The sequence below is a fragment of the Sus scrofa genome, chromosome 14 (genome assembly GCF_054392235.1).
Source record: "Sus scrofa isolate SSC_HxYL_T2T_F1_AM1 chromosome 14, Sscrofa_HxYL_maternal_Yorkshire_Landrace_v2.0, whole genome shotgun sequence".
NCBI lineage: Eukaryota > Metazoa > Chordata > Mammalia > Artiodactyla > Suidae > Sus > Sus scrofa.
The window spans coordinates 119817554-119840628 of NC_139396.1; the positions used below are offsets into that span (position 1 = coordinate 119817554).

Consider the following 23075-nt stretch of genomic DNA (forward strand, 5'->3'; position numbering starts at 1 on the left):
GCCATTTCTTTTTTCTTTTTCTTTTGTCTTTTTTAGGGCCACACCCATGGCATGTGGAGGTTCACAGGCTAGGGGTCAAATTTGAGCTGTAGCTGCTGGCATACACCACAGCCACGGCAATGTGGGATCCGAGCCGCATCTGCGACCTATATCACAGCTCGTAGCAACGCCTGATCCTTAACCCACTGAACAAGGCCAGGGATTGAACCCACATTCTCATGGATACTAGTTGGGTTTGTTAACCACTGAGCCACGATGGGAACTCCAGGTTTGCCCTTTCAAATAGGTTGTTTTTTATAGGTTAAAATATTGAAATAAGAGACACTTTAAGCTTAATTAAAACTCATAATTGATCTAACTTACAATCTTAATCAAGGGATCATCAGAAGGTTGAACTAGGAACAGAAGGATTAAGCAGAACTTATGAACACTAGGAGTCAGCTTTTCTTTCTAGACTCTAGGGACCTACTCTCATTTTCATTGCTCCCTTTTATTTCTGTAGGATTTTGCACAAACTCAGAGACGGGTTTTTGCAGATATGGTCATGGTCACAGTGAGCCAAAGGAAGAAAAGGCAGGAATATTCAGTGTGTGGCAAGAAGAAAATGAGACTATAAGCTACCCTCCTGGGCCTCTAGGAAAGCAAGAAAGAGAGGGATCAGGACTCGGCCCAGGGCCAACCCGAGAAACACCTTCCCTTTTCTGTAAAATGAAGGGTTTGCATTAGATGGATCCATGAAGCGCAATAGATGGATCCATGAAGCGCACTTGCAGCCTGATCCTTCTGGGATTCCAAGTGTCTTGAGAAATAACACACTTAACAGACAGCTCCAGTAACCACAGCTTCTCTTTTGTAGTTCTCTTTCCCACCTTGTCCTCCAACCCCTGGCTCCTGAAACTCTTATTTCAGGAATTACTACCAGGGTCATTCATTTGAGGGACTCTTGCTCTCAGCTTCTGTTACAAAGGAGACCTCTGACTCAGCAGTTGGGAAAGGTATGTCTTGATGTTCGAAACAGAACAGTAACTGCATTTCATCATAGACTCTAAGAGACTACAGGTTCCCTCTCACCCAGGATTCATATCAGAATTATAGGTTGAATTAAATACAGATCTTGGGAAATTCAAACTATTGAGTGTAAGATCAGCTCAAGGATTTGTTGTACAATAAAAGGAATATAGACAGTATTTTGTAATAACTGTAAAAGAAAAGTAACCTTACAAATTGGATTAAAAGTTAAAAATATTTGGAAGTAAAAATACACCCCCCCCCGCCACCCTGCCAATAAATCTTGATAAAACCTTAGAATTTCAGACCAGGATCATTAATTTTTTTTTTTTGTCTTTTTGCCTTTTTATAGGGCCGCTCCCGTGGCATATGGAGGTTTCCAGGCTAGGGGTCTAATTGGAGCTGTAGCCTCCAGCCTACAACACAGCCACAGCAACGTGGGATCCTTAACCCACTGAACAAGGCAGGGAATGAACCTGCAATCTCATGGTTCCTAGTCGGATTCGTTAACCACTGAGCCACGACAGGAACTCCAGGATCAGTATTTTAAAAATAAGATTCATAGATATGTCTAAACAGTTAATTACCAAGGTTAATGATCATACAGAAGTTTTAATGAACTATTAATATTAATTTGATAAGTATATGATAGATATTTATTACCAAGAGTGCAAGTATCACAGGCAAATGTGTCCCAAACTCCAATTATCCTCAGGTAATCTTTGAGGATATCATCCTTTCTTGAAATGGAGAAAGCCTGTGTATCTTTTTCTTAGTAGAGAAAATATTAAGCAGAAAGGAAGAAAATTAAGCAAAAAAATTGCCTTGTCAAATTGTTTGGTAACAGTGATGATACGTTTATCAAATGAATGAAGCCTCAGGAAACAACACATATTTATCAAGTTACTGACATTTGCATGCAAAATCTGGTATTCTATGTTGCAGCCAATACAACTGAATAATAAAGGGTTTGGGGCTTTAAAAAAATCTGATTTCCATATTTTATCCAGATTTCAGGTTTTATCTAATGTCCTTTCTTTTGGGTCCAGGATCCATCCAGGATGCCATATTTAGTTGTCATAGCTCCTTAGATTCTCTTTGGCTGTGCTAAATTTCTCAGACCTTATTCAGGATGACCTTGACAGTTTTGAGCAGTACCAGTCAGAGTCAGGTGTTTTGAAGCCTATTTCTCAACTGGGATTTATTTGATGCTTTTCTCATGATTTACTCAAGTTCTAAGTTTTTAGGGAGGATGACCACAGAGTGTCATTTTTTCCTCCCATCATATCAAGAATGTATGCTATTGATATGATTTATCACTGATGATGTGGACCTTGATCAACTAGCTGAGATATTAATTCTATAGTTTTATCAGAGTACGTACTTATAGGAACCAATAAATGCAAAGTGAGCTATATTACAATGTAGTCTTCTCCATAATTTTTACCTTAGAAATGTGTCTCCTTCAAGATCAGTTAACTTTACAAAGGCATTACACATTTCCAAATTACTAGGGTCTTCGCACAATAACTCAAACAGGTCACGATAACATGTACCAATTAGGATCTGCCCAGATGGATACAATGTGCGAAACTGGTGTCTTTCCACACATTTTTCACAAATCACAGGTGTGAGAGATAATAGTGATAAAGGGACAATTCAATATCTTCAAGTCACTACTTCTTTTCATAAGGGTATGAAATTATTACATTAATTGTTTCTCTGAGTGGATGCCTCACTTGTCATGGAAGTTTAGAACCAGCTTGTAATCAAATTTCACTTTAGTTATTCCATTGGTATAGCTTAAACTGAATGCCGCTCTTGAGTTAGCACCTATTGGTTTTTCTGTGCTTTTTACAATGGTTTTTAAGGAGGACTAGTCACTAATAGATCACATAGAATACTAAGTGAATTCTTCCAATAAGAAGTTGCCAAACTGTGTACCAAAAATAAAACGAAGTATTTGATTTATCTTACCACTTTGTAAAGCTCCTGACTGACACTTGTATATATCTTACTAAATTGTACAAAATCATTTTCTTTTTATAATTATCAAATAATAGAAAGAGTGAAATGAAGGAAACTGGAAGGTGCATTTGACCTATTATGGTTATTTTCTATACCACTTAACAGCTACAGAATATTTTTTCCATGTCTGGCTTTATTTTCCTTGCAGATGTTTCAGAGAGAGAGTTGACCTTTTGGCTACTCCCTACTCTCAGTTCTCTTTTTGCAACCTCCTTTTCCTCATCCAAGTTATTAACTTTTCTCTCAGGAGTTAGCAGCTAACCATAATCACATGGCCTTGGTGGATTAAGTTGTTTTTGCAAGGTCTTTTGACAAGAGAACAAGCTGTACTTGTGATGTGAGCATCACCTTGAGTTGCCTCTCTCCCTCCACCAGGTTGAACAATCTGGATGTTGGACATCCACTTAGCATGTTCAGAGATCAGACAGTATCTGATTGGATTCTCAGTCTGATTTGCCCTCTGGTACATTTGCAGATATAATAGAACTGCAGCTAGAGGACAGAAAAACTTTTCTTTGCCCCTTCAGAATAGGAAACTGATGAATTGGAGGTGAGAGTCTTAGAAACCTGTACTGTGCCTTTGCAGCTGTGAGGGGGTGTTCAAGACAAGTGAATTAGAAGGAAATCAGAGGCTTCAGGAGATGGGGCTGCAGGGGACAGTGGTCTCTCCTTCCAAGTGGGAGGCTAAAGGAATCACAGAGTTTATTTCTGCAGAACATGGTAATTGCTCAGGTATAGGAAAAATAGATGGAATATAAACTTCTGTGTAACTATATAAAGTATATAAAATATGAAGTGATTACAAATTGAGGAAATGTATTCTTAACAGGGATTACTCTATTTTTCAATAGTAATGAAATTATATTATTTCATTGATTTGATGCTATTTGCACAAGGATACCACTTAAGAAACATAATAGAAAACAGATACATCGATTGACCAATCAATAGTCAGCATATGGACTTTTTTCTTTTTAAAAGCTGATACATTGACCTTCTGGTATCACATCCACTGCTATGTTGATAATTGTTTCAGAAACAAGATTCCCACAGGCTTTTCTAGCTACAAAATCAAGTCTCCAGCACAAGCCACAACACAACACAAAATAATCATGAGGCAAATGAGTTGTTAAGCTCACACAATTTAACTTTTTTTAATTTCTAAATTGTGTTCCAGCCTACGTAAGAAGCTGAAATCACATTCAGATTTGTTTCTTGCAAGAGGCAAAATTCAAAAAAGTTCCACAGATATTAACTTCTAGAGTACTATTTGCTAATTGGAAAGCAAAGATTTAAAAAAAAAAAAAAAAGAAGAATGGCAAATTAGAATTACTGCAGCTGCAGTTTTAGGTTTCAGCCTGCTAACAGTTATAGCTGCAGGCCTTGTCATTTTTCTCTAGAAAATATTTATATATAGGAAGTAGAATTCTATTACCACCTGTCTATTCTTAAATATGACAGTTTAGAGTATTGCTAGGTAATTTGTTTAGAGAAAAGACCTTTCTTGGGTGACATAACAAATAGGATTTGATATCTAACCTTTCCATGGATCAAGAATCTGCTTACAGGCAAAAAACTCTTCAACCATTAGAGTTTTAGGGCAAGAAAGCCAAACAGGATACTTTCTAGATCCTGAATCTTTGAAACATACTGATAAGTATGACTATTTCTTTAATAGTAAGATCCCAATTATCTAGTACCATCAAGAAATTGGGTGTTTCATGAAGAAGCACATTGTCTAGATTATTGAAGCTTATCCCTTCTAACTATCATGTAGATTTCTCTCACCTCCTCTTTAAAAAAAATAATCAGGGGATCAGTACTTCTAGAATGGACGATTTTCTTTCAAACTGTTTAAAAATATAATTTATATAATAGAATATTCAGAAGATGACCCTAGATCATCATTCTAAATAATGACTTACTTTGCTATTACTTCTATTTAAGATGACCTTAATAAAACTTCTATAGTAGAATATTTGTTATTAGTTGCTAGGTTTGTAAGTATTATCTCTTCACAGTGTCTGTCTGTTTTACCTCCATTTTTGACCCAGACACACATTTTCTGTAAGTTATATAGCATGACAGTCAAGTTATCATATATTTATAATATGAATATATCATAATAAATTTATGCAATCAGTGAGTACCTAGGGAGGGAATAATGTGATTAAAACATGTCTGGAGCCACTTTGCTTTGGAGAAATTCCAGATCCATCATTCAATGACTACATGAATTTGAATCCCTCTGTGCCTCAGTTTTCTTTAACTGTTTAATGGGCACACTAACCAAGCCAACTCCATTGAATTGTGGTAAATAGTAAATGAGATAATGCATGTGAAATAGAACTGTAAGCAATCAGTATAATAATAATAATAATAATACAAGAAGACTGTTACCTTTCATGGAATTTTTACTGTGTGCCAGGTACAGTTCCTTGTTATTACAAATTGCCTGATTTTCCTGTCTATGGAATTTTGGCTACTCTAAGTTGTCTTGTTTTTCCTCCACTGGGTTAGGATCTAGGTAGTAGATTAGATAAGCAAGCAAACTAGAGATAAGTGGTATATTATTATATAGAGATAAAAATTAATTTAGAAACATATATATATTCAAATGGGCCATAAAGTGGAATTTTATTCATTTTCCTAATATTCAATTTATTTATTCAAAAATTATTTCATTAGTGGTTTTGATGCTCCCAGTAGACCTTGTTAACTCTTTCTATTGCTGCTATATATGTTATGTTTTCACCATTTAATTTCTGAGCCACCTTAATCAGGTACTATCAAATGATTTGTTTAAACTGAAAACAGTGGATTACATGATGAATAGCATATGAGAGCTCTACAATCCATTCTAGAACCCCTATTAAAAGAAGGGTACACGAGGGCCTACTTTGAAATTTAATGTACCCTTCACAATTCTATTGGGTGTTATTTTTAGAGAATATGGAATTCATGAGCTGTCACATGGACAAAAGAGAAGCACAAAGTTCTCATGTTGTCTCAGCATAAGATCCTTACCTTTAACTATCCCCTGAGCTTGTGGGAGACAGACGATATATCACCTTGCTGTTAGCCCCAGGCAGGCAATAGATACAGAGTCAGACAACACCCATTGTGATCCACAGCCTGGAAATGCCTGAAACAGAGTCTCAAGAGGCATTCAAGAAAGTATAAGGTCTGAGGATGTCCTTTCTGGGGATGAATCATTGCCAAAATCAGAACTGCCAAGAAGCCACTCAGTGGCCTAACTTTGCAAATAGACCCCTCTCCCATTTTCCTGGGGCTTTACTCAGTATGTGTCACTTCCTTAAAGCCACCTTGAGGGCACTTCCTTGAAAATCAGGACAAAGACCTGGCCAAGTTCTAGAGGCACAAAGGATCTCATTGGCTTTATCATGCAGGTTAAATTGCAGATGTCTCATTCCAGACCAGAGATTGTAAGTGTGCCTTTTAGAAGGGAATAGCTGAATTTCAGATCTTTTACTTTCTTGCCCTTGGCAAGTAATTATAAATATTCCTTTGATAAAGGCCTTACAAGATTTATAACATCTTTCCTCACTGAATAATGTTTATTAAAGGAACATTCCCAGAGGTGAGTTTTGAAGAAATAAAATTAATTGAAGAGAGAGAAAAATTCCTTCTTTATCATTTTACTGACACATGACAACACAAGAACAAAGGACACAGAAGATCTATTTTCTTTTTTTTTTTTTAGGCTCCATCAAAGCATATTTGCAATATTTCATCACGTCACATGAATTTATTAGCTATGCTGTTAATATACAATACAATTAGCATGGCATGCGGATGTTTTATGTCAGTGGAAAAATACTTGTTAAAAAGCTAATGTTTGGAGATGAAATTGACACAGTAAGACTTTGGAATCCACATATTGCAATCATTTACTGCTATCCATTCTAGCAATATTATCCAAGGTCCATTTGCACCCAATGATGCTGACCTGAAGAGCCTGGTCTGTATCACACGAGTTCTGATTAAAGTCCACAGTCCTCTAGGCATAAACACCCAAGAGCAAGCTAAGACATGGTCAGGAAGAGCATTTCCACTGTGCGTATGATCTTAGTATCATTCCATATCTGTGCACGCCACTAAAACCGAGTACCTTCTTCTGTGCCTGGCACAGTAAGTTCACTTAGTAAAGAGGAGCAGACACGTGCTCAGGTACACAGCCCAGCGGGAAACACACAGAAGAACATTAAGAACCACTACAGAAGAACCAGAAACATAGGCCTCTCATTCTCAGGCTTGACTTGATCACTTTTTAAATCATGTTTGCCTGGCTGGGACAAATGGGAAAAAGCAGGGGCTTCCAACTCAAAAGATATCCCCTAAAAGTTTAAAAACAGCCCCTTCTCCTTTAAGTTCAGATCTCCTCCTTCCAGACCAGATTCCTTCTGAGATCAGCAGCGCAGTGGCTTAAATTCCTGGTTTAGCTGCTACCTCTTCATTTCGCATCTTTTACTTTCTATTGAAAATCCAAATCAGAATAAAAGACAAAAGCTATTTTTGGAATTTATACCAAGTTAATGAAAATGAGGCTGTAATGATTATGGCAGTGATGCAATTGAGAATTACAACTGCACAGGCAATTGCATTACAAAAGAAAGGTTTTCTTTTTATTCGGGAAAATGTTACCAGGATTGTGACTTCAGCTTAACCTACCCGCACTTGAACTTCAAATTTACTTGCCTTTAAAGAATTCCAAATCATGAGAAATTGTATACCACCTGCTTTAGATTTTCTAACAGAAAGTGAACATTTGAGTTTTGCAGCTAAAACAGACATTAAAGCTATGGCATCGCTAATTTCCTCTGGAAGGGGGAGGAGATCTGAAATTAGAAACATAAAGTTAAGAAGTAACATGGAAATGATCAGTTTTTTCATTGCTTACAAAACAACCCATGCATTACACACAGAAAAACAATAACAATGTAACTGGACACATGCACAGTGCAACTTAACCAAGAAGTGAAAAGGGGAAATTTTGTGTTAGACTGTCATCTTGTCATTGTAGCACTATATGGTTTTTATATCTATAGAAGATGCTTCTATTACTTATGATTTTTAGACATTACTCTATGTACTGGGCTCTTTCTTGTGAGAAAATTGCCATTTGTACAAATTATGTATCATTTCTGAACTGAATATATTTTATTATCTGTAGTAAAATAGCACATTATGAATGCATTATATCAAAGGGGAAAAAAAAGAATCTTAGATATGACTGTTACTCCTAAGTGCTAGTTAGGTAAGCAATATTTCCTTATCAGTATTACTTGTAGGATGGGACTGAAAATCTTATAAACGATATGAAAGGAGTTTGGAAATAACTCTTGTCTTCATGTTGCCTTCATATACTATCCTCCTTTGACTATAATTCACTAATATTAATATAATTCACATAATATTAATAATAATTCAATCCCATCAAACTGTTTCAAGGACAAAATATTAAAATTTTCCCACTATACCATTTTCCACTTTTAACATGTGTCTGACAAAATATGAGATCTCTTGCAATTCAGGATTATAAATATATTTTTAAATGATTTTTATTTTTTCCATTACAGCTGGTTTACTGTTCTTCCAATTTTCTACAGTACAGCAGAGACCCAGTCACACATACATATACACATTCTTTTTCTCACATTATCATGCTCCATCATAAGTAACTAGATATAGTTCCCAGTGCTATACAGAAGGAGCTCATTGCTTATCCATTCCAAAGGCAATAGTTTGCATCTATTAACCCCATCCATCTCCCCTTTGGCAACATGTCTGTTTTTTTTTTTTTTCTCCACCGTAACTTTGGATAGAATCTACTGATCTTGAACAACTTCTGCACACTTTCAAAGGAACTCAGAATAAACCTTATGTTCAATCAGTAATTATGACTGCCATATTGACCCAGTTCATAAAAGTTTTCAATCTTTTTTCCCTACTGATTATGATGTTTATTTAAATGATGGGTATAATATCTCTAATAGTCCTGAAAGAAGGCAAACTTCTTTTTTCTCCCTACTCTGGAGTTTCTGTGAAATGGAAATGATGTTCACCTGAACATCCTATAATCAGGGACTCAACCAGCTCTGCAAATGGTTCAACCCCCTGAGAGATGTCTGGGGCAGGCTTGACCCATTTTGCATCTGGTTATGACACATTTTTAGTCACTATTTTTCAGCATGGAAATAATCATTCAGTTGACCTAAAACTACAAAGTACATTTTAAATGTTGGCGAGACATGACCTTTGTTCTGCATGTTTTATAATGGAAACCAAGTGTCTGAGAGTGATAGCAATTATTCCCAGGCTAATAACTGAATAATCCTGCTGTGAGAGACAAACCAATTCCAGGAAAATTCTGCAATCTTTTTAGCATTTACCATTTTAACTAACACAATTGAGACTGGTAAATTATCCAAGTCAGTTATGCTAAAAGGTATTTGCTAGACTGTGGTAGATAATTGGAACCAACTAAGACAAGGTAAAATAAAGACCCCTGGAATTATTTTAGGCCAATTATGCAACCTGAGCATTACACTCAAAGTATAATTCAAATTTCCTATATTTTCAGCAGAAGCAGTCTGTTCTATGATGTGAACTACTCTTAGCAAATTACTAATAAAAACAAGCATATGTCAGCCATTGTTTTAGATGCTGAGAATACAGCAGTGGACAACATACCAAAAAAAATTTGCCCCCCACCCCCAAATGCCTTACTTACTGGTAGGGGAGAAAGACAAGTAAAATGTAGTAGTGTTAAATTGTGGTAGATGCTATGCAACAAAATAAAGCAAGGAAGAGAGACTAGAGAGTGCCAGAACAGGAGTTGCGAGGCTGAAATTTTAATTTGGGTAATTAGGGGAAGGTCTCACTGAGAAGGAGCATCTCACTGCAGGGGTAAAGCACATGGAATCTGGGGTTGGAGTATTCTGGGCAGAGCAAACAAAGGGCAGTTGCTCTGAGGCACGAGTGTGTCTGGTATGTGATACAGTTAGCATGGAAGCTGTAGTGGCTGGAACAGAGTGATGCGGGGAAAAGGAGGAAGAGATGAGATTGGAGGCAAGGTAGCTGTCAGAAGGTGTACAAATTACCCACTGTAAGGATTTCACTTTTACTCTGAGTAAAAGGGAAGCTGTTGTGGGGCTTTAAACAGTCTGTTTTTATAGACAATAGGAGGGCACAGGTAGAAATATGGAGACAAATCAGAAACCACTGCAATAATCCAGAAAAGTAAAGATGTGGCTTGAACTGAGGTAGTAATGCAAAGTGGTTAGTTTGGGGACACAGTCTGAAGGTAGAGTCAATAGTATTTGCTGTTAGATAGATGTGAGGTGTGAGGGAAAAAAAGAAGGGTGATTCTGAAGTTTTGAGCACCCCAAATAGGAAGGCTAGAATTCTATTTATTGAAATATGGGAAAATGTTTAGGTTTGGGGGAAGAGTAGGAGTTCAGTTTTGATATTTTAAGTTTGCAATGTATATGATTTATCCACGTGGATTTTTCAAGTAGGCTGCAGGATGTCTGAAGTTCAAAAAGACATCTGGGCTGGAAATGTAAATCTGGTAGTTGTCACAGCATGTAGATGGTATTGAAAGCTATGAGACTACCCAAGATTACCAAGGACCTACAGCCAGAAAAGAGAAGAGATCCAAGGACTGAGCCCTGGATCACACCAGAGAGATCAGGAGTAGCCAGCAAAGAAGCAGAGATGGAGCAGCCCATGAAGAAGAAAATGCCAGGAGAATATGGGGTTCTGTAAGCCAAAAGAAAATGTTACAAGTAGTAGTCAGTTGTGTCAAAAGCTATGTATAGGTCAAATCAGAGAAGAAATGACACTCAATCACTGAATTTGGCTTGTTGGAATTCACTACTGACCTTGGAATAAACTAAAGCATTAATCCAAGGCAGTATGCTTTTCTGTCAACAACAACAATAAACACACAGAGTTATTTAGTGAATGCATAATATGTGATAGTCATCATTCTAAACACTTTATATTTACTGCCCTTTAATTCTCATAAGGGACAACCCCTCCCTGAGGAAGAGTTTCTAAGATCACATCACTTGTAAAGAATAGAAATAGGTCTGCTATGCAAACAGTCTTGAGTCTAGACTCTGTGTTGCAAATCAATGATTCTTACTATCCACCTCTTTATACATCCACCTATTTACTTACCTAGAATTTCTCATAATATCAGATGTTTAATGTTTCCAGTGGTGAAGAATTATGTGACTCATTGGCCCATAGTATTTATAAGAAAGTAAAAGGTTGTGAAATATAAAGACCATGAATCTGGGTAGCAATTCATGTTATTAGAGTGGGGTTGGAGTTGAGGAATGAGTTCCAGATTGACTTTTGGTTCATTTGCATCACTGAGAGACTAACAACCATTCCTCTGTGTACCCCTCTTCTTCCCAGGAGACACGTAGGTAGCCCTGAACAACAGGAGAGGAGCAGAAGCAAGCTAATTTTTCACAAAGGAATAATGTGCCGCTCCCATGGGTCAACCATACTGACTTCTTAAAAGGGGTCACTGCTGGTGGTGCACTGGCTGTGAGTCATCAAAGGAATGATTCTAAGGGAACATCAAGGGCTGTTTACTGGAAGGCGAGACCTCCTCACTCACTCACACGATCCCCCAACTCCAGGAAGAGGGAGGCAGCTGGTGACTAAACACTCTCATCTCCTCCCTCGGCAGACTCCAAAGTCCAACATAAATGAAGTGACATTTATCTGACTATCCAAACTGTTCTCATGAATACTTCACCAACTCTGCTTCTAGAATTCTGAATTTTGAAAGTACTGAACCCACAAGCGCAAAAGTCTACCTTAATTTTTATTAAAGTTTTAGTATTTGCTAGCTTTTTATTTTCTAATGAGAAAAAAAAAACTCCTTTAAGGAAGAAATTGTGTCTTATTTTGCATTTATCACAAATTTAAAAAGATTAAGCCCATAGTAGACATTCATTAACATATTTGACTTTTAAAAGGCCTCATTTTACACCAATTTGTCTTTGTGTGTGTGTGTGTATGGAGTGATAAATAGCTACTACAGCTCATTTATTGATTTAATTTCTTCATTTACATAAGGAATACCTATATGAACACTCATATTATTTAAAAATCAATAAAACTCAATACCTAGAACTCCCATTCAGATTTTCTTTTTCTTTCTTTTTTTTTTTTTTTTTTGCTTTTTTAGGGTCACACTCACAGCATATGGAGGTCTCCAGGCTAGAGGGTCCAGCAGGAGTTACAGCTGCTGGCCTACATCACAGCCACAGCAACATTGGATCCGAGTTGCGTCTCCGACCTACATAACAGCTCACGACAACACCAGATCCTTAACCCACTGAGTGAGGCCAGGGATCAAACCTGCAACCTCATGGTTCCTAGTTGGATTCACTTCTGCTGTGCCATAATGGCAACTCCCAGATTTCTTTTTAAAATGATATTTTTAAAATTTTATTTCTAATTTTTATTATTTGGCTATCGCATGCAGCAGCTTGATTTGAGACCTCAGTTCCCAGGCCAGCAATTGAACTCAGGCACCAAATCCTAACCACTAGACCACCAGGGATCTCTCTTAAATGATATTTAATAAAGTTTCTATTTTTAAATTCTAGATTCATAGAATTAGGTACAATGAAATATGCTGCCATGCAAATAATATTAACTTTAATATTAAGTAGCAGCAAAACAAATTTTAAAGATACATTTATTTCTTGAAATAAAATTTACTGTAGCATGTTCATTCAGCTTGCTTTTTACACTAAACTTTAATAAAGCTTATTCCTTAGAGATTTCATGCTGGAGAAAAAATTATCCAAAAACTTACTGGTTTAAAATAATAATAATAATCATTTATTATCTTATTGTTTCTGTGAGTCAGGACCTTTGGATTAGCTTAGCCAGGCAGTCCGTAGGGTTCTGTCATGAAAATGTCATCAGAGACTATTGTCATCTGAAGCCTGGATAGAACTGAAGATTCAGTTCTGAGGCAGCTCACTCACATGTTGGCAGGGGGTCCCAGGTCTTCTCCATGTGAGCTTCTACATGAGTTGCCTAAGTGTCCTCATTACATGGTGACTGGCTTCCTCTCAAAGCAGGTAACCTCAGAGAATGAGGCAGAGCCCACAATATTTTATAACCGAGCTTCAAAAGTCACACACCAGTTACTTCCCCAGCATGCTATTGGTCACAGGGGCAGCAGTAATTCAGTGTGAGAGGGGATGACAAGGGCATGAATGCCAGGAGGTGAGGATCACTGGAGGCCAGCCTCTGGTCTCCAATGGTTCACATTACTCCCACATGCAAAGTGCATTCACCCCTTCCCAAAGCCCCTAGAAGTCATCCTACTTACAGCATCAACTCCAAGTCCAGAATATCATCATCTAAATTCCAGGTGAAAATGAAGCACCTCAAATATGATTCCTTAGGTACAATTCTTTGAGTATAGTTCTCAGTCTGAAATATGCGAATTAAAGAGAAAACTTCTGTGACACCCCTCCCCCCCATCCCCCAAACACACACACACACATGCTGGTCCATAGTAGGAAACAGGTGGCCATTCTCTGATTAGGATTAAAGGCCTGGAGTTAATTCTCTGTGGCTTTTTCCTCTGCCTTCCGGATTCTTACTTCTTCCCTCTGAGTCATATTCAGTTGCATGTTTTTGAAATTGAGAAACTGCCCATTTTATTTTATTTATTTATTTTAGTCTTTTTGTCTTTTAGGGATGTACCCACAGTATATGGAGGTTCCCAGGCTAGGAGTCCGATTGGAACTGTAGCCACTGGCCTACTCCAGAGACACAGCAATGTCATATCTGAGCAGCATCTGTGACCTATACCACAGCTCACAGCAGTGCTGGATCCTTAACCCAATGAGTGAGGCCAGGGATTGAACCTGCACCTTCATGGACGCTAGTCAGGTTTGCTAACTGCTGAGCCACAGCAGGAACTCCTGTCCATTTTTAAGTTGAAGAATTTTCTCAGCCTACTTCCTGCTTGAAGAAATTTTAGGTTCTAAAGGCCTCTTTTCATTTTGTGCTGCCTTGGTTGCTTTTGGTCCAAGCTGGTGATGATCTGTTAGCAACCTTCTGGGTCCCTGATGATTTCCACTGGAGTTTATTCCATAGACAAAAGCCACACCCACAGATCTCCTTGATGTAGTCTTTCAATCTTAGGCTTCTGCTAAGACTACTGAGGGACAACATCCTTAGACATTTTAGAAACCCCATCATCCAACTGCATAGGTCTCTGGGCACTATTTTAAATACTGAAGTCATAGCAAAAGATTTCATGGCACTAATTTTAGCTCCACATTTATATCATGTTTTCCTGGTAGTGTCCTGGATTCGATTTTTGCCTGGAAGCCACTTTTTTTTTTTGTCTTTTTGCCTTTTCTAGGGCCACTTCTGGTGGCACATGGAGGTTCCCAGGCTAGGGGTTGAATTGGAGCTGTAGCCACCAGCCTATGCCAGGGCCACAGCAATACGGGATCCGAGCTGCGTCTGCAACCTACACCATAGCTCAGAGCAATGCCAGATCCTTAACCCACTGAGCAAGGCCAGGGATCGAACCCGCACCCTCATGCTCCTAGTCGGATTCGTTAACCACTGCACCATGATGGGAACTCCCTGGAAGCCACTTAATTTTAGCATCATTTGCCATCTAGAGAAGCTAAAAATTATTAAAACTAGGAAGTCCTGGATCATTTATATATGACATTTCTTTATTTAACTTATTTATTTCATATCACATTTTCAATGTGCAGCAAGAAGAAATTGAGCTGCTCTTTCAACACCTAGCCTAGGAAATGACTCCTTAGGAACACTGTCCAATTCACTAAATATATTTTTACCATTCCTGTCAGCACAGGTGACAGTGTTGCCTAACTTTCTGACACTACATAACAAGGAATCACTTTCCTCCAGTTTCTAACAACATCTTCCTCACTTCTCTTCATGTCCTCATTGACAGCCTCCTCAAAGGCTATCAGACTCCTGCCCACAGTTTTTTTAAAGTTTCTGCTCACCTAATTCCATTCCCCACCCCCGACACACAAACATATTTTAGGTTTTGTTATGGTAGCACCAAAATTCCAGGAGCCAAAATATGTTAGTTACCTTCTGTAGAACACACTACCCCAAGAATAATGGCTTAAAACAATTCGATGTTTTAAATGTTTTGATATCTCAGAGTTTCTGTAGGCCTGGTGTCCTGCATGGCTCAGCTGGAAAGTCTTGTTTTGGGGCTACTTATGAGGTTGCAGTCAAGATTTCAGCTAGAGGAACAGTCATCTGAAGGCTTGGCTGGAGCAAAAGAATCCCATTTCAAGGTAGCTCGCTTCATGGTTAGCAAGTTGGTGCTCACTGTAGGCAGGAGCCCTCCTTTCCTCTCCATAGGCTGGGTTGAGTGTCCTCATCACACGGGGACTGTCTCACTGCAGAGTAAGCAATGCCAGAGAGCAAGGTGGAAGCCACCACGTCTTTTAGAGCTCAGCATCAGTTGTCACACTATGCCCCCTCCGCAGTAGTTTATTGATGTCAGACCACCCATGGCTGAGTGTGGGGAGGACAATGAAAGATGAGAATACCAGGAAGATCACTGGAGGCAATCTGCAGGATCTGGCCATCACAGTATGCGGGGCTGAATTGTGCTCCCTCCAGACTCATTTCCACCCAGAACCTCAGAAAGTGACCACATTTGGAAATCTCTTTAGATGTTAATTAGTTAAGATTAACTAATATTTCTAGTATTAGTATTATTGATACTACTAATAATACTAAGTAATACTAGATTAGCAGACCTTAATTCCAATGGCTAGTATTCTTATAAAAAGGCCACAGACTCCATGTAAAGATGGAGGCAGAAATCTGAGTCATGCAGCTGCAAACCAAGAAGCACCTGGGTTTGCCAGCAACCACCAGAAGTAGGATGAGGCAAGGAAGACTTCTTCCTGAGAGCTTTCAGAGAGACATGGCTTTGATAAGCCTCCATCACTGTGAGAGAATATATCTCCATTACTTTAAGCCACTCAGTTTTTAGTAATTCGTTATGGCAGTCCTAGGAAGGTAACACACACATATTCTTTACATTTTAGGAGCTTATTAATATAATTGGTTTCCCACCATACTGATAATCTATTAGTTTACAAAAAGAGGAATCAGTCATACAGTGCTCAATTAAGTGAAAGAGCAAAACAAACAACATATGAAACTCTGTGTCATAACCCACTCATTCCAGTCCTGTGTGTGACTATTTCAACATGAATTTGTTAATTACATTTATTAAGCATCTACTAGTTGCAGGATTCCATGCTGGATATGCTGGAAGAATTTTAATTCAAACAGCATGCAGTTCCTATTTATAAATTGATTGTTCTTTTATAGAGGAAATATCAAGTAAGCAAAGCACATGAGAATTTTTTTAAAAGAGATAATTATGACTCAAATGGAATGCATAGGACCAGTCATTAAAATAAAGTCCAGATTTCATTAGTTTTGCAAAAGAGAAAATATACACAACAAAGAAATGTCAGGGTGGATAAATGTAACTTGGAGGGATAAAAACAAAAGAACAAGATCAAGTCAAATTGTCTCCCAGTTGCATGACATAGAGTCCTGTGCACATACCATCAGTCATGCCATTTCCATACCCTAGAGTACCCTCTTTCTGCCTATCTCCACTGACTCTAACCTCTTGACCCAGTTCCTGTTCCCAATCCTCCTTTCTAGATAGCCTCCTATTTCTCTGATTTCCTATTACTCTTACCATCCTCAACATTTACTAAGCCCTTAGCCATGCTGTATACCCTTTAAGTGGTATTTACATCTTTGGGGAGGGGTCACATTTTATGTCTTCCCACAGTAGGTACCCAAGATATATGTGTGACTACTGCTGATTCCTACTGGTGATGAATTTTTAATGTTAGTTTTTAATTAAGTTCAGCTAACTATTATTATTTGAATTGGATCATGTCTGTTCTCGACTATGTAACTAACACAATGGAAACTTGCTTAAATAACCCTCTGTGTAAATTTTTTTTATTTTTATTTTTTGTCTTTTTGCCATTTCTTGGGCCACTCCCACGGCATATGGAGGTTCCCAGGCTAGGGGTCTAATGGGAGCTGTAGCTGCCGGCCTACACCAGAGCCACAGCAACATGGGATCCGAGCCGAGTCTGCGACCTACACCACAGCTCACGGCAACGCTGGATCGTCAACCCACTGAGCAAGGGCAGGGATCGAACCGGCAACCTCATGGTTCCTAGTTGGACTCGTTAACCACTGCGCCACGACAGGAACTCCTGTAAATTTTTTTAAATGGACTGTCTTCCTGAGATATCTCCCCACCAAAATCTTTGCCCTCCTTACATAACTCTCTCCCATGAACCAAAGCAGCAAGTGAGAACAAGGCTACAATTAGGTTTAAACTAACAATCTGAGAAAGACATATGAATTCTCCTCCTTTCTGAGACAATGTGGGAAATAGCAGGAATGATGGGAGAAAGAAAAATATACACTTTTGTAAGTGGGAATAGTACATATTTTTTAAGAGCTGAAAATATGAGAGCATATTTGCTTTCAAAGATGTGTCTTTTCTTTCTTATGCCTAACAATCAAAACTATGACCAGTAAGGCCCCCTTATCAAGTTCTACTTGTGACTTATTCATTCAGGAAACAATGGATGCCTTCAGTGTTAGGGCTGGAAATAAAACCAAAACTTCAGTCTAATGGTAAAGGTGAGTGAGAAAGCTGCTTCCTCAGGTAAAGAGGAAAGGATTATTCAAATCTCTAAAGTGGTGTCTTACTTTTTTATTTTTTGGCCACACCAACATGGAAGTTCCCAGGCCAGGGATTGAACCCAAACCTCAGAAGTGACCCGAGTCACAGTGGGAACTCCAATGGTGTCTAATTTAGAAGGGATTATACAGCCTTAGGGTGATTCCTGTTTAGAAACTTGCTTTCAAAGACTGAAAAGAAAAAGTAATCAATTTAAAAAGAAAAAATCTTCGCACATTTTGTGGATAATATTAGAGTGAGATGCTGCATGTGTCTCCCTAGCTTATAGTGCATTAATTTGAAATCTATCCAAGCCTAACTCTTGATTTCTGTCTCAGCTACCACCACCTACCCCTGCCAGCGTATAAGGGCTCTTCCTACAATCTTCCTCCATCTCAGTAAACATCATCATTTACCAAATCAGACCAAACCTTAAGGTTTTCCCTAATTCACCTCTTTTTCTCAATCCTATATTCATTCATCAGCAAGTACATTCAATTCTCCTTCAAAAAAAATGTTCCCAAACCAATCACTTCTCATTTCCTCCCCTGCTATCACCGCATTCCAAGCCAGCTTCATCTCTGACCAAAGGATAACAATAGCTTCTTAACTGGACTGTCTGCTTCCATTCAGAACCTTCACTTTGTTCTATACAAAGAGTCAAAGTGACTCTTTAAATAAAAAATCAGATCATGTCATTTCTACAATCTTATCTCTTTCATAGCTTCAGCATTTACAATAAAATCAAAAACCTCCACCATGGTCTTCCAGGTTCCATATGACCTGAGCCCTGGCCCCCTCTCCCACCTCATTTACTCATTACTTGTGCTCTGGCTCACTGTACTTCAGCCCTGCTGGCCTCCTGGGTGGTCCCCCTGATATGTCAGGGACATTCCCATTGTCAGGTTTCTGTACATACTGTTCTTTGCCCTCAGAAGAGGATGCTGCTCCCTGGACACAGTCTGGTCCCTACTCACGTGTCACTTCCTCCATGAGGCCATCCCCAAAAACCTTATCCACAATGGCACCCTTGTCACGCTGCCTGCTTTTCCTTCAACAGCTCTTTCCTTCAATGGCACTGGTCTCCACCTGGCATTACCTAATGGAAGAGATACTTGACTAAAAAGGACTAGGAGTTCAGAAAGAGGACAATGGAAGAAGATCATTCCAAGAAGACAGGTGAAGTATGTCATGCAACAGAGAGAAAGTTCTCGGTGCCCACAGAACTCTGAAAGCATCTGGACAAATCTTTGCATGAGGTTGGAGATGAAAAAGCCATTTAGCACCAGTTCACCGAGGGCCTTATATGCCCTATAGAGAAGTTGGGTTGGAGATGATAAGGAAAATCAATTACTCTTGACAAAGGATCTCAACAAAGAGCTAGTTAATGAAAATGTGTTAATAACTTCTTATAACCCCCAAACTGATATCAACTATGTCTCTCCTGATTTTCGGCAGGGTTCAAGGAGACAGATGTGACTCAAGTGTGTACCCGCAGAGAAGAGGCTGTCCCCACAAGTCATTTGTGTAGCACCTCTGCACTTACTGAGTTTACATCCACATCGGTTTTCAGAGTCATTTATAGGAGTATCAGTTCCTAATTTGACCAATTCCAATACCACAGAATTATTATCCTAAATTCAGCCTTCTTTTTGTGATTGTAATACACAAGACAGTTATAAAATTAGCCTAATTCTGCTCAATCAACATTTGATTCTTTACTACAGGATAGACATGGGCGAGGTGCCAGAAGAAAAGAAAATATTCAAAAAGAATGAAATGTGGTTCCTGTAGTGATGGCAAGCAGTATAAATGACCAGTTATATGACCTAAAAAAACAAAAACAAAAACAAAAAAACCTAAAAAAAAAAAAGTAAAATGTAAGCAGCAGCACTCAGAGTGGGATGCAACACTTTCTGCCTTTGAAAACCACATTGGAAATAACTGGCCCAGGAGTGTGGCTGGACCACGTAGGGGCCACACCCTAGGAGAGCCTGAATGCAAGACTCAGGCTTCTGGACTTTGTTCTGCAGTTTAGAGGAATCACTGCCACTTAAAAAAAAAAAAAAAAAAAAAAAAAAAAAAAATCTGGTTACTGGAAGGGATCCCAGGAAAATGGAGTTTGTTTTGCTAATCAGTTTACAAAAATATGTGATTCAGGATATATGACATGAAGAGGACCTTCAACATTTAAATTTTCTCTCCAAGGAGTTTATTAAATTATTTTAGGAAAGTGACTGGGAAATGTATGTTTATCTCAGTTCCCTCATCCCTTTTCATTTGCAATATTTTTAAGACTTATGGCATTGTTTGCTCTTGAAGGATAATCCTAAACATGCCCAGTATTTCAATGCAAAGAGGGTCAAAAGGAGCAATTTCTTTGGGCCCTGTGTATCCACATATAAATTCACTTGGGTGATCAAAAACAAAAAAATAACAAGAGGGTGAATGTTTTTCAGCCAATTGTTGGTTATGTAACACTTTGTTAGCCAGTAGGTGTTATTTGGGTTCTTCCCAGTTTTATCTCTTTCCCTTTAGCAGGTCACTTGAGGAATCATGCTGTTGATTAGGAAAAATGCTAATCATGATGTAGAAAAAATAGTTTAATAGTTCATTAGCAAGCCTGGAAAATTAACCTTTTGGGGGAGAGTAAATTAATATGTAGAGTAACGTATTGAGGTATTTACTTTCTACCTCACTGGCAATGCCTGGTCCTATTCTAGATTATCAGGAAAGACATTTTAGACTCAAAGGATTATTGAACACTCATGCAGGCAGTTTGTAATCTGAAGGAAAACACAGTATAATTACATTTTCTAATTGGCCAAATCATTGTCATTCTTTTCAGTTAATTTCTTTATTTTATTTTCCCATGACTTTTCCAATTCTCATAAGCTTGTAAATGGGTTGCACATGGCTAATTAAAGCCTCCATGCTCAAAATCTATTCATAAGAGTATGTAAATGTTTGATGAGCCACTTACTTCTAGTGTGAACACAGAAAAAAAGATTCCTCATAGAAAAGCTCACTATGGAAAAAAAGCCCTCAAGTGGTCATGCTTCTTTCTTTTTCCTTTTTCCATTTTTGTTTCATTTTAAATTTTTTAAAAAAAATTTTGTGGCTATGCCCACAGAATGAAGAAGTTCCCAGGCCAGGGATCAAACTCTACCCACAGCAGCGACATGAACCACAGCAGTGACAATACTGGATCCTTAACCCACTGGGACACTAGGAAACTCCCTTGTTTCATCTTAAATAGATGAGCTGTCATTTGCCTTTTATACATAGCTTCCCTAACTTCTGTTGAATTTTATTATGGTTAAACACAAACGGGTAATATTATCTCTTACACTTTACTGAAGAGGCTCTTGGGAAATTGAATTACTAGCATTAAACCATATTTGGTTAAAAAATTTAAAATATTAATTAGTGATGATAAGACTCATAAAGACCAACGGCATTTCATGGGAGGACCTGAAAATGATAACAGCTTCTTTACTCATCAAATACTTGAAAGATACCAAAAGAAGGATTCACCCAGAAAAAGCATCCCAATCCTTATAATTTTTTAAATTTAAGAATCCTGAGTAATTACCTTAATTTTGCATTAAAAATATTTCCAAGAGTAATGAACATAGAATTATAAAATCAAAGAAGAGTAAAATCAAATCCAAATTGTTCTAAACCTGAGACTTCTATTTAGGTTCACAGAACACTGCCTCAGTTGCTATGACTGAAGATTTTGCATTACAACTCTTTACACAATTGAGGATCTTTGTGCTCAATCAAAAAGGAATTAGGTCAGATTTAAGCACAACTTAAAAAAAAAAAAAGAAGAAGCAGCCTAAAAAATCTAATAATTTCTGTCTGTCCTTTCTGTTGTCTCTGTGTCACTTTAAAATAAAAATTATTTGGATTCAGTATTTATTAACTGTCTTATCCTTGTTATGCCCATGCCAGGCGAAAGGGCAAACCCTCTGATGGGTGTCAGTAGTTAAGATTCCCTCCTTCCTCCTATTTTTATGAAAACAACTTATTTTTCTAAATGATGAATTTCCTAAGGGAAGCCAGTGAAATGAGAAGCAGAACAGCCATTTCATTCTTCATGCAAATTACAGCTCAGAGTCAAGGATGAAGAGAAGGACAAGCAAATGGTCGTTATTAAAATACCTTTTGAGGTGATATCTGTACAATCAACAAGTCAGGGAGGCCTAGGGTGCCTCCCAGACAGTGCATCTGACTCAGCTGCCTCAAGCCTCTAATGAAATTTGTTTCTACCTTCTCCTACCCAGTATAATTTAGGCAGCATATTTTTCAATCCACTGTATATTGTTTAATCCTTGGCATTTGAGTAATTGTAACCCTAAGTAAATGCTACCAAATAATTAAATCTCCCTGTATACTATTTAGGGGTAAGGTCAAAATAAAGGGTATCAAAATATAAAAATCAGAGTGATGCAGTTTGCTGTGCTCCCTAGAATAGAAGATTCCTGAATGATAACCTTATAACCAAGAGAGATTTCTAACAGATCTCTCAAGGGAACACTAGCCTCTTTCAGGATATGCATTTATTCCTCTCCAATTAAAAATAAATACAACAAAAGGAAGTAGGATAAACTTACTCCCCAGTAGGCTTACAATTCAGAGGTGGAAGAAGACAAGGTCAGAAGAGCCTTGGGTACTATTTTGGAAGAAAGAGAAACAGAGCCTACATAACCACCCTTCCATGACCTGTGGTTTGAGAAACACAGCTCTGAACAGTTCCCACACACCAGCTGTTTTTCTGCATCACCATCATTGAGAACAGGAAGTGGAATGGCACATAGAATGCAGTTTATAGGATCTGTTCTCTCAGAAAGTGAAACAGGATCTCCAGGCTATTAAATTCACTCCAGGGCAGCATCTGAACTCACTTGTTAAAAGGAACTGTCTGCCTAGGAAGAAAAGCTTTCATTTGCGAAAACTGAAGAGTTTTGAGAAGTATTGTGTAAATACTTACACAGTAACTGGGTTTAAACAAAACTATATTGAAAATTTAGAGACATTTCAATATATTTTATTCTCATAGCAGGACTGCAAAGTGATCTAAAAAAAAAAAACCTACAACCACATAAAGGTCAAAGGTTCAATTTTTTCTAGGGGTCATGGAAGAAATGGCATCAGAAACGTATCTAATTCCAGCCATGGGAAGAATAAAAACCCATCAAAGGTGGTCCAT

General features: G+C 38.1%; 1 protein-coding gene and 1 long non-coding RNA gene across 7 annotated transcripts in view; one reads left to right on the top strand and one right to left on the bottom strand.

Moving 5' to 3' along the window:
* The window catches only part of LOC146396963 (uncharacterized), a 140150-nt gene extending 118370 nt beyond the window's left edge, over positions 1–21780 (top strand). For all 3 annotated transcript variants that reach the window (XR_014827638.1, XR_014827636.1, XR_014827637.1), the window contains 2 exons: positions 18918–19036; positions 19316–21780. This is a non-coding gene — a long non-coding RNA (uncharacterized LOC146396963). The remainder of the gene's footprint in view (positions 1–18917; positions 19037–19315) is intronic.
* The window catches only part of PRKG1 (protein kinase cGMP-dependent 1), a 1234647-nt gene that overhangs the window by 59307 nt on the left and 1152265 nt on the right, over positions 1–23075 (bottom strand).